General features: G+C 37.0%; 1 long non-coding RNA gene across 1 annotated transcript; it reads left to right on the top strand.

Moving 5' to 3' along the window:
- The first annotated feature begins 8,515 nt into the window (after nt 1-8,515).
- Nucleotides 8,516-11,655, top strand: LOC141958687 (uncharacterized). Its single transcript, XR_012633307.1, has 3 exons — nt 8,516-8,607; nt 11,129-11,183; nt 11,330-11,655. It is a non-coding gene; the product is annotated as an uncharacterized LOC141958687 (long non-coding RNA).
- The last annotated feature ends 961 nt before the right edge of the window (nt 11,656-12,616 follow it).

A 12,616-nucleotide genomic window follows, 5' to 3' on the forward strand; every position in this document is an offset into this window, starting at 1 on the left:
GCTGAGGTACTTATCTACCTTTAGCTGCCAATTCCAAATTCCCATGTAGCTCTGTGGAGGTGAAGTACTAAGGCTTGGACAACAGGCCCAGGCCAGAGTTGACCTATAGATGAATCCTGTATATTTTGCAACTGATAACCATTGTGCTAGTAGGCATTGTACTGAGTTATAATAAACCACCTATGGTGATGTAAAAAGTGCTAAAGCATTGAAATACTGAAGCCTGAACAACAGGCCCCAAGCTGAAGCTGCTAATTTAGTCTGTAATCATTAAAAAGGTATGTAAACTCCTAGTGAAAGAGGCAGCTCAGACAGACAATTATCAGTAGTGTGGATGAAATGCTGAGAGAATGTATCCAACTTCCCTTGTTTAGCCTTGTTCAAGGCTGAGAACACCCGTATTTGGCCTTGTTAGAAACTCCCTTGATTTCCCCCACCCCGAGCCCTGGCCAGGCTTTGGGTGGAATCCAACAGGAGAATGAAACCAGAAATTTTCTGCTCAAAACAAAGGTGCCAGCTATTCTGGCTTGTCGATCTCTGGTATATAAGGCTGAGCCTGTTTGCAGCGACTTTGCAAACCCTCGCTGTAACCGGGGCTGCCCAGCCACTGCGGGGCTGGATGATGGTAACGTGTGCAAGTGGTGATGTGTCTTTCTTAATCACTGTTCTCTCTCTCACGTTATAATGATTTGATGCATGACCCTGTATTTTCCTATTTGTTTGCTTTAAGTGCACTATTCTGTCTTTTCTTACTGCATGTTTCTGTATTAGTCTGTTACATTATTTAGTTATTACTAGTAAAATATGCCTACTCTTTTCACTCTGGTATCCAAGTTTAATTGGTATCCTTAATCAGCGAAACAGCACTGAACTAACAGGGTTAGAGCTGATTTGGTATATTGCACAGGCCTCTAGGTGTGGTTCTGACCTAACGCAGAGGGGCTTCCTCTCTCATGGTGGAGACAAGACACAAAGTTGATCTTAGAGCTTGGTCAACATCAAAATCAGCATGAGTTTTGCTCTTTATCTCTCAGTATGTTTTGTAGCAGGACTCAGACTGTAAAGAATTTTTGGTAAGAAAACATCTTTTTCAGGTTTGTGTGAGATTTGAGAAGGAACTCTCTTGTATCAGTGTATTTAGGACATTCATCTTGTTTTGTGTCTGTAAAACGTCATTCAGCACATTGGACCAATTAGCCTCAGAGGTTTCCTTCCAGAAGAAAGCATCTTACACATTTGCTTGTAGACATTCAGCTTCCAAGAATCTCTAGCTCTGATTCACTAGAGACAGGTCTTTCAAAGGATCATAAAGATAAAAGAATATGTATTTTCTTGATTTCTGCTTGAAAGACACAATGCAAAACTAAATTGTATTTACAGTATATTTAACAGAAACAGCACTTTCCTGACATGTATAGTAATCTATAGCTGTCTAGATTTAAGAAGTGTTCCATGTATTTCTTTTAATGTTTTCCTGTTTTCCCAGTAATGAATTTACTCCAAGGTACACATAAATTTTGCAAGCCAAAGAAAGGAAGCACTAACTCCTTTTCAGCACATGCTATAAGAATGGAAGAAATCAGGTTTCAATAATAAACATTTGCCACTGTAAATGGGCTGAAGTGCCAGTACTGATAAATGCTTGACAATCACATTAATCACTGTGAGAGAGCAGGCTTATGCAAACAGACACTGTGCTCTGGAAGTGCTTGGGCATGCATTCCCTTCCAAGACGGATTTCTAGTTTGAAGAATGGCTGGTTGCTACTAGTCATCAGTGTACACTGTCTGTTTTGAGCAGTGAATTTGGAGCTATTCAGCCTCAATGAATCCTGACAAGAAGAAATGGAGCCATATTCTATTTTTTGAAATGTCTTCTCTCATTACACATTGGTGCTCCTTTGACAGCTTCTCTTCCTGCTGTCATAACTTCTGTCATTCAGCTTCCAGTGGGCTCAAAACAAAACTCAGAATTTTTTATTAACTAATGATTGCTGATATTCAGGGCTTCTGTACTCATATTATCAATGCAGATATCTCTTAATTCCTTTTTTATACTATATGATGGCACAGACACAACTTTTGCAGTAGCAAGTTTCTTTGGCTTTTCACATGGCTTTTTGGACATTACTGTGGTGTCCAGAGTTCATGTTTATCGGGTGAGCATCATGTCAATAGACAAGAAAGCATTGCAGCAGGAGATATTTGAGGTGATACACCCAATCTGAGAATGACTGACATCAATCATATCTCTGTCTTCAAGTAAATAACGTGAAAATTTAGTTCATTAAAAAAGTAAACAGAAGTTGAAGTGTGTGTTTCATCCAGGACTCCTTAGACGTTGTAGTATTTTGCTCTAAATTTGATGAAAAGATTGGAAGGTATATTTGACAAGGACTTTTTTTTCCACATGCTATCCTGACAACCATATGATATATCAAGATATGAAGTTAGAACAAATTTCCATTAAGATGTAAAAATTACTATTGAGCTGAGTTATTCTACTGTTTCCCAAGTGAGATTATGAGACAATTCCAGAAACACTGGGGTTCTAAACTTTAGATTTAGAAACTTTAGGTTTCTAAGCTTTGCCATTATAGAGTATTCAGTCCTGGGTTTAACTTTTTTTTTGGTGAAAGGATGTTCTGTACCTAATACCTGAGAATTCTTTAAATTATTTAACAAATCTTATACTTTTCAACCACTCATGTTAAACTTTTTTTTTTTTTTTTTATGGATGCCAAACATTGCCACATATTTCTATTACTTGTCACTCCTGTACTTCCACTTCAGATCTAGTCAGTGGTTGACATATGACCGAAGGAAATACTGTGATAGGGAACTAATCAGAAAATCTACAGAGTATGTTCAAAGAAGTTGCTATACCCTGTATGAATTAAAGAAGCAAACAAGCACAGGAAGGAAAGGAGAATACCCTGCGCTTAAATGTGGCCGGATTTTTCAAGGATTTGAACATTTGAAGCTCCATTTTGTTTCAGTAGGAACCAGGGTTATTCAAATCAGTGAAAGTTAATCCAGCAGAAATGAGACTGTGACAGTCAGTATCCATTTGTGGCTGATTATTTCCCAAATCATGTTACAGAATAAAACAATATTTAAAAGTGTGTCATCTTTCATATTCAAGGAAATGCTTCATGTATTTTTTGTGAAAAATTGAGAGTTTTCAGTCTTCCTAAAACAAAAACCTATACAAAAGCTCTTTCTGAAACATGATTAATAAACACAAAAGTTGGTCATATAAAAATACTAATTGCTTCCAGCTATTGAATTACATAAAACAATGGAGTATCTCATAATGTTTAAACTATGACTACTGGAAAACAAAGCAAAAGTTTGGAACTAGTAAGGAATAGTTAATGGAAAAAAAATAATCCTAGGATTTTTTGGAGGTTTGAGGACACAGGGTGACAACTCTATTTGTAAAGGATATTCTAATGAAAACTTCTTGCTTCGCTGTTAGGTAAAGGCAAGGCCACACAGATGGCCTTGTTACAGTGAGCTGAGCTCATTTTGTGGCCAAGGATTTATGCAGCACAAGGCAGGCCTGTCCCTGTGCAGGTTAACTGCTATGTGAATCACTAGCTCCCAGATGTGTAATAGTCTCCTGGTCAGGATCAATACATGGGGTTAGTTATGGCTTTTTTGGTCAAAGAAGGCAATCAAACCTTTACCATCCCTTTTCACTATTTTCTTAGACTCAGTAAGGCTGGAAAATTATCAAAAAAGCATACAGTTTTGAATAAATACAAGTTTAAAGTATTCATTAATTATTAAATTATTAATTATTAAATTATTAATTTTAAAAATTATCTTCTAAATAAATTTAGTTCAACTGTAGCTGAAATATTTAGAGCGGAAAGAAATGGACATCACTTTAGCCAATGAAGTTTGCAGAGTCAAGTAACATGGTCAACTACATCTGGGGAAAAAATCAACTAAAGACATTTAAGAGAAATATGGCTACAGAAAGAGACAAATAATCAGAGTCTTAACTATCAGAGTTGAAAAGCTAAATACATGTAAATAATTGGAAGGGAAAAATTAAGTGCGTGTGCAGGTACCTTTTGTATATCAAAGTAGAAGACCAAGAGTTTGTACATGTTTCAGAGTACAAATACAGGAAAGATATAGTTGCTTTGCTGAAGGATTGAAAGTGGTAAAAGAGCTGGAAAATGGGAGTGCTAGAGGACTGCAAACATACTGGATTCATAGAGATGGCTCAGGAAAGCAGCACCTTTGAGGGAGGTAAGGTGCCTTGGTAGACAGGCATGCTAAAGCCATGGAACAGATAATGAGCATAGCCTACCACACACCCCTCCTGATGGTGATGTTAGGAAGATCTTCAAGAGATTTCTTCTTTGTTCCTCTCCCATGAGTTTTGCTAATATTCTGGCCTGAGGTACCTATATGCAATAACCCAATGCCATTGTAAATGCTTATTATACACTGGCACTGCAATAACTGAGCTGTCCAGTTATTGATAGGGTAGAAAAAAGTAGGAGCTACTAGGATGTGTGTGGTTTAAAAGGGTGACATAAGCCCCCTGCCTGGCTATTTTTGATGTGTGCAGAAGTCCAGTTTTAAAGGATTTACTGGAACTGAGAATGTACATTGTTGATGTGACATTCTGAGATTCTCTTCTCCATGTCTGTTCTGTGCAATGGTTGTTGAGTATGGTGAGAAAAAAACCAGATTTTTTTTAATCTATTGCTAAGCTATGCTGCAGGCAGATGGGAGTATTTCTTGAAACAGAAAATGGCTGTAATAAACAAGGAAATATAGATGAGGCTAATCATGATGGTTTCCATCAGGTCTGTCAGTCCTGCACTTATTGCCTGATTTATCAGAACAATATGGATGTTTCCTTTTCCCTAGGACATCTGGCTTGCAGAGTAGTTGGTGAGTAATAATTGATTTTGAAAATTTTAGTTAATTTTAAAACAGGAAAATTCCAACCAGTAATATTTTTGAAAAGTAAGTTGTTTTCCTGAACAAGCACTGGGGCAGTTTATCATACCATTTATATGCCTAATCGATGATTGTTCTTCCATATAGATTCCAGTGCTGCAATTAATCCCATTTAGGAATCTTTTACTCTGATTTGTTATTGATCATAATGTTTTTTATACTGCCATTGCTCCTCCTTCATCCAGGAATCCTGGAATCCATCTGAGAGATGGCCCAAACCACAGATTTGAGACTCATATTTGAGTCTTGCCTCCTTTCTGCTATTCACTGTGAGAGCTTTTTCCATAAGGCTACATCCCACTAGCCACGTATAGTAATAGTTTTGACCAATGCAGAAGCAAGTAAGAGATGTGATATAGAAGGTTTGTGTTACAGGCAGTTGCAGAGACAGCTTTTCTGGTGGGACACGGATGGAGTGTCAGCAAGAAATATATCCCCTGTTCATTCCACACTTCCTAGTGTTATCCCATGCACTGATAGGAACTGATCGAGCACAGATGAAAAGAACTGTCAATAAAGGAATAGACTATCAAGACTTGCCTCTTGCCTCCAATAATGGTCTTTTCTAAATGTTTCAAAGGAATGTGCAAGAAACCTTGAAGAAGAAAATTACAGGACAATCCATGCAAAGGAAAATTTCTTCACAAAAATGGCTCATTTAAGAATGCCTTACAGAGAAAAAAGAGGTACTTTTATTTGTATAGTAGAATTTGGATTCATGAGTTGTAACATTAATTTTAGTATTTTTTTCTCTAGGAGCTCTTTAATGTATATCAAATTTACATTACCAACACTGAAAAAAATCTTTATTCAATGTCCAGAATACATTTTCTTATTAAATTTATTTTAAAATGTTCAGTTCATAATGGATATTAATTTCCTTTGTTTAGGGGCTTTAAGTTTAATTTAAACTACATCATACAATTTATCCCTCAGTTTAATTTTATATTTATTCCTCAAGTAATGTCTTCTTGTAACTTCATATTGTATTATATAATCCTACTGTTCATTAATTTCTAATATATACATTCCATTAATAACAAATCCTTATGTTTGTAAACGCATTTTTATTATTCAGTATTCCAGATCAAAGCATCCCTTATTTAATAAATCATAACGATATTCTGACAAAGGCTTTCTTAATGCACCTTATTGTATTTGCTATTTTTAGTACAGAAAGCAAGATTTGAGTCTTTTCTCAGGGAAAAGTGAGAATGGGAGGAAGGAATCAGTGCTGTTCAACCTAGATTGTATATTGTGCTTATCAACATTGTGTCTGTAGCATTGGCTGCAGATAATAGCAGCTGCATTTTGATTTATATCAATGTTTAAAATAACTGAAATGGCCACTGATTGATTTAAGTGAAGGCTCAGATAGATAAGCAATTTATCATGGCTGTAAACCTTATATTGCTGGAGGAACATGGAAGCAATTTTGCTGTTTTTCCAAAATCAAGACTATTCTTATGGTCAATGTACTGTGGCATAATGAGTTACTGTGCATTAGCATGCAACAAGTACACTTAAATCTCAGTGAGGATAGGTAATTCCAACCCCACATGCCTCTCACCAGCAGTGTGAAAGATTCTCTTGCTATATTTTTTCACCACTCCATCCTGGAGATTTTCCAGTGAAAGGAGAAGACCTGAGATTGTGTTATCCTCAAAGTGACTACAGATACTCTAAAGATATCAGCATGTCTATTCTGCCCTGCTTGTGGTGATTTAGAAGACGAAAATGAAGAAGATTATCACAGGAAAGCATAGATAACAGCACCAGTATTTTGGGATGTTTCTTTATTCTTCCTTTTTTTTTTTTTTTCTTTTTTTTTTAATATAGTTTTTGATTCTGAGCAAGATATTGGGTTGAAGTACCAAATAGGAGAGAAGCTATGAGCATCTCAGTAAAGACCATGAAATCTGGAAATCTCAGAAAATCCATTCCTATATCCTTTTCAGAGAGGCTTTGACTATATGTGTTGGAGAGTTTGCATAAACAGTACCTCAAATGTGCCCATTTCTATACAGTATTTTTGACAAGTACTTTGAAATTATACAAATTCAGATGAATTACAGGTTCTATTACTTATGCTGGATGTCCAAGGGGTTAAATCATATTTAAAAAGTGCCTCTGTTTTCTTGCAATTACCTGAATTTCCCCTATGCTGTATTTTATTTTTATTGTCTATAGGAAGAGCACTTCCTTTTTTCTGTCAATGGCTCTTGGAGGAGGACACTTAACACTCGCATTAATAGCTTGCAGCTTGGAGAAATTTTCTCATCCCAAGGGCACTGGATATTACAACAATTGACACAGAGGTGCTAGCATCAGCAACATTGTGCTTCTCACTTTCACTGCTAGTGGCATTGATGGCCAGCTTAGAGGGGGCTAGAGAATATCAAGTGAGGAGTCTGGGGACTGAAGTGGCAGCTTTTCTTCTTTTTTATTTTAGATTTATGCATTTTAAGTCACTCCTCATTGATGTCTGGGAGAGACTCCTAGCAGAAAAATACACAAGAGAAAAAGTAAAATTGTGGAATGCAGCAAACGACTTCCTGGTGGTGACAAGGTCAATTCAATAAATAATTAATTAAATATTGCAAGTGCCATTTTTGTTTCCCATTCCAAGCTTTAACAATGAATTTACTATGCTCAGGAATGTGTCTTCGCAGAACAAGCAATGAATGTTTCTAATTTGTTTCTCTTTATTCTTTATAGAAAGCAGGAAGAGTCACTAATGAAGTTATTTTTGATTCTCCAGTAAGGAAAGATCAACCAGAATTTGCTTCTGTCTGTTTTTCTCTCTCTTTCTTTATATACCAAAACTTTTAAAAAATTGTCACAGGTGACAGATGGCAGCGATAGTTTCACCTGTAGGCCAGATGGACTAGAGGCCTGAGGCCACATAAATTAGGACAGCATAGAGTAGTCAAAAAGGGAAAAGTGAGTGACTCAAGATTAAAGTCATCTTTATAAAATTCAACTCCCCTAGTCATCTGGGGTGAGTGATTTTTTTTTTTTTTTCTCCTTAATGGGTGGTAGATTATCTTCAAAGTATCTGGGTTTTGCCACAGTAACTGAAAGCAGGGATAGTGTGACACGTTTTCCATCACTGAAACATGTGATGCAGATTTCCAGTTAGGAAAAGTGGGTTCTGTTCTTTAAATACATATTTTGTTATTTATTTTTGTTTAAATACATAATTTATTTAATATAATTTTGTTTAAATACATAATTTCTTTATCAGCTAATCATAGGCATGATTTAATGTCCTGTGGTGCAAGACAGTATAACCCATATTAAAATATTGCTTATTCTAATGATCAAAGAAGAAAAAGATGAGCATAAAAAGTAATGGCTCTAGTTCCCCTTACTCTTGCTTGCTGGTGTTGCGTGTTTGCTACCAACCAGAAAATTATTTTGGTCTGAGTTTGGCAGTGTCAAGTTGGGCTGCCATTTTCACTCTCAGACCATGGTAGAAATGATGGACATCTGTAGTTGCAACCTTACCACAGTGTCAGCAGTGCAGGAGTACTGTAGTCTTGGACTCAGAGGGCAGAGGACTTCTGGAGCTAAAGGAAGGACCTGTCATGGCTTGAGAAAAAGCGTGAAAATCTAGGTATGTTGTGATGAAGATATTCATTGCTGGGCTGCAAAAATATCTAGAGAATTAAGGACAAATATTTTCAAGTTTTCAATAGATGGAATAGAGATTAAGACAATTTTTATTTCTCCTCTGGGTGACAAAGTGTTATTTGAGCAGTAAGCTATTTTCTTCATAGTAATTTCATTTAAAATAATATGGAAGAAAATAACTCTCTTTAAATTAATTCTGGTTATTAATTAATATCCAGTACTGGATAATGCTTAGAGTTTTTTGGTATATTGGCTTTTCTGAAGTGAGGTATAAGATGGATATAGAGTAGTTTGGGATTTTTTTTTTCTGTTTACTGTAAAAATTCATACATGAGCCAAATTTTTATGTGGCTGCGACTTCAGGAGAGAAACGTGTTGTGCATATTGACGGGTGGATCAGCAACCATTAGTGCCACTAGCAATAAACTGCCATAGGAAGAAGCTCACTTAAACTGTCAGCATGCTGGCAATGGAGAGCCTTTATTTTGCAAGAAAAAGTTTTCCAAACTTGCTTTTCAGATCAGCAATCCCTTAAAATGTTGTGAAAGCCTTTTTAGCATTCCAGAGCTTTTACGTTTGTGCTATTCAGATCAAATAATGCAGTAGATGTTTTTTCCTTTATTCAGGTGATTTGCCTTGGAAATTATGTCGTGTTGCAATTGCCCTAACCTGCTTGGAGACAGGTGTTTCTAAGGCTAGATGCATAATGACACAGCATGGCTTACTCAGGAGTATGGCAAATCTACAAAACAGGACCCTGGAACATCCTAGCAAGTGCCCAGCTCCCCTGCACGTCCTCCCCTGTAGCCAGAAAGGAGGGGAGGGACCCATGGAGACAGCATTGAGAGATGGCACCACATGGGCCAAAGCAAGCACAAATATTCTCCAGAGGCCATAGGTGGCACTGAAGGCTCTTGGGCACGCTGTGACTCTCTGCAGAGAGAGTGTTTCAGCTATGTCAATTGATGTAAGACAAGTGAAATGGCTTTGCAGATGTTCACAATGCAGCATGAGGGTCCAATTCAACCACTTTCTGAATCAATGTAAAACAGAGCAATTAAAGAACAAGTAGTATCATTATTATGGTGACCCTGCACTGGTTTTATGTTCTCATAACACTTTGTAATCACAGTACTGATTTACACAGCACACACTGTGAAGCCTGTCCAGTGCATTTTTGTGTAATTTTCTTTTTCTTATTTTGTACTGTTTTATATACAAGTATTCTGTGACAAAATATACAGCAGCCAGTATAACAAACACCTTGACCACAAGGTAATTTCTGTTGGGGTGGATGTGGTCTACAGGCTCTGAATCATGTTCACTGAGCAGGGAGTTGTAGTGATTGAGGATACGGTGGTCCGGTGGAGTAGAAAAACCTTCTGCTGGAGGTTGTCACAGCAGTTGTGCTGGCTGCCAGGAAGCAGCCAACTTACCTTAGCTGGTGCAGTTTGCAAACCAGTGTTTCAGCATCCCTTCAGAGGTAGTTTAGGCTGCTAGAAGCCCTGTGCATTGGAGTGGCTGATGTGGGAACAGGCTGCTTTTTAATGCCTTTGCTTCATGAGTGGTGGCCTTCAACAGAGACAAGGAAACAAACATCTGAGGTTGGTAATGTTTTGAACCACCACAGTGAGTTACCAGCAGTCACCCGCTAGAGATCAAGCCCCCTGCAGACCACAATACATTGTACTACAGAAGGAAAAAGCTCTTCTGTGGGAAGCTGCATTAAAACCCCCTGATTTTCTAAAGATTTATTGTGCTATTTCCAATAAACATTCCTCCACTAGCACTTTCTTAGCTACTTCACCTGCTGCAATGCTTGTCTCTCAGCCCTCAGTATCCCCCCACAGTGGTCCTTCTGATCAGATATTATAACTGTGATTGCAAACTCTTTCAGGTAAAAACTGAGAAAAAATCCATCAGCAGGAAAACATTGTACAGCCTGATTCTTCATCTGGTCTGGTAGCTTGATATCATTATTAGATTTAAAAAAATCTTTTGAAGGGACTTTTTCAATAAGAATGGTGTTTTTAACTAAATGAAGTTAAAAGTGTGAGCTAGCTATTGAGTTCTGAGCAATTTGGAGAAAGGAAGCATCCTATGATCATAAAGTCTACATTGGCAAACAGCAGAGGCTTCTAGTGTGTTGCTAAAAATACTGTAGAAAAAAAAAAAATATTGCTTTTAGTCTTAGACAGAAAAAATTGCATTTTTTTCCAGAGGGAAAAAGGTGTTTCAAACTGTCTCTACCCAGTTTCCCTCTATTGAAATAAATAAATTTAGGCTGAAACAAAACTAGGAAAATAGATGGGGAAGGATGGGGTTTCATGAAGTATCCTACACCCATCTAACTCTCGGAAAAATGTAGTGGTGCACCTTATGTAATGCTGTGGTAACTCACTTCAGATATGCAAAAGGAAATAGATTTGAAGCAATTTGTCCTCCTTCTCAGAATTTTATTTTATAGCACACTTACCAGCATGCAATTGTATCTGATTTTCCAGACTTGACTCTTTGGAGACCAAAACTGGAAGATGAGACAGTCTGCATTTTGATAAGGTAAGACTGGTGCAGAAACTGGATTCCAGTACATATACCACAGACCACTTAGTGAAAAGGGCAAAGAAAAAATAGCTTACTTATTTCTGAATGTCCATGTTTTCATTAAGGTCAAGAATAACTTCAATTTATTTCCATTTATGCAGATGTAGCTGTTCAATCTTCCAAAAGAATTAGAAAAAGAAGATAAGAGGGAGAGGAAGGGAAAGAGAGGCATAGCAGAGAGAGCACGAAGAAGGTATGTATATGTAACAGAGACATAAATTAAGACTGGATTGAGGCAGATGAAGAAACAAGCACAAGGCAATAATGGTGGAAGAGACAGAAGAAGAGAACTTCCTAAATGAAAGCAGACAAAAATGTGAAAAAGAAAATCTATGAGGAGAAATTAGAGAATGGTGAGGCATGAAAAAGGAATATGAAAATAAAGATTTCTGTTATAAGTTTCAGATTTAATATGTGTTTTATGCAGCAACTGTCCCACTTCAATATTAGCAATTTTTACTTCTATTACTTTAGCTCATAGTCATGGATAGAATGGTAATGTCTGAAGAGGTGGGAAGGCACAAAGCAAAAATATGTCTGTCCTAGAGTAATTGTAATCTGAAGTTAAAACAAATGACAACATATGATACAGACGAAAGAGTAACACAAGGAAATGTTTAGACAGCAGTTACTGAATGTGTTAAACAGACCTAAGTCATGTCGGGTGTTTCTAAATATGAGAGAATGGAAGGATTTAAGTGGGAGTTTGAAGGACAACAATTAAGTAGATTTGGATACAGTTATTGGAAGGTCTTCTCAAGCATAAAGAGCAATAAGGAAGGAAGACCCTTGGTGTAAAAGTTAAGAGGCAGTTGTGACTGCGTGCCTAGTAGTTCACGTCATAGTAAACCAGCAAATGCATTTTGATAGTGTCAAGAAAGTGAGGTGGAGAATGAATTTGAAAATGGAGATGACTAAAGTGTGTTTGAGTCTGAAGAGAAGAACATGCTAGTGGAGAGAGGGGTGAAAGGGTGGAAGAGTTAGGTTGAAATTTGGTTTTTGCAGTGCTGATCTTAATGGACATGAGCAGCAAAAAACTGCATTCATCGAGACCACAGAAGCAGACAACAGAAAGAACCAAAGAAACAGACTCCATTAACAGAAATATGGAATGATGAGGGTTTGGGCAAGACTTTCAATTAGGTGGTTGGATGAGACCTGTATTGAATGTTTTTATGTAGAAAGAATTATTTAGATGTAGCCTTGGAACCAAAGAAAGATCTAAGGATGGTTCTCTGTTTATGGTCCTGAATAAGAGATGAAAAGGACCATATCAGAAGGGGGACTATTGGAAATTATTTATGAAGAACATAACACATCTTAGCACAAGATGGATTAATTAAAATGTCTTTAACGAAGTGACCGGAAGAAAACATGTTCACAATTTC

This window comes from Athene noctua, chromosome 3 (assembly GCF_965140245.1).
Source record: "Athene noctua chromosome 3, bAthNoc1.hap1.1, whole genome shotgun sequence".
Taxonomy (NCBI): domain Eukaryota; kingdom Metazoa; phylum Chordata; class Aves; order Strigiformes; family Strigidae; genus Athene; species Athene noctua.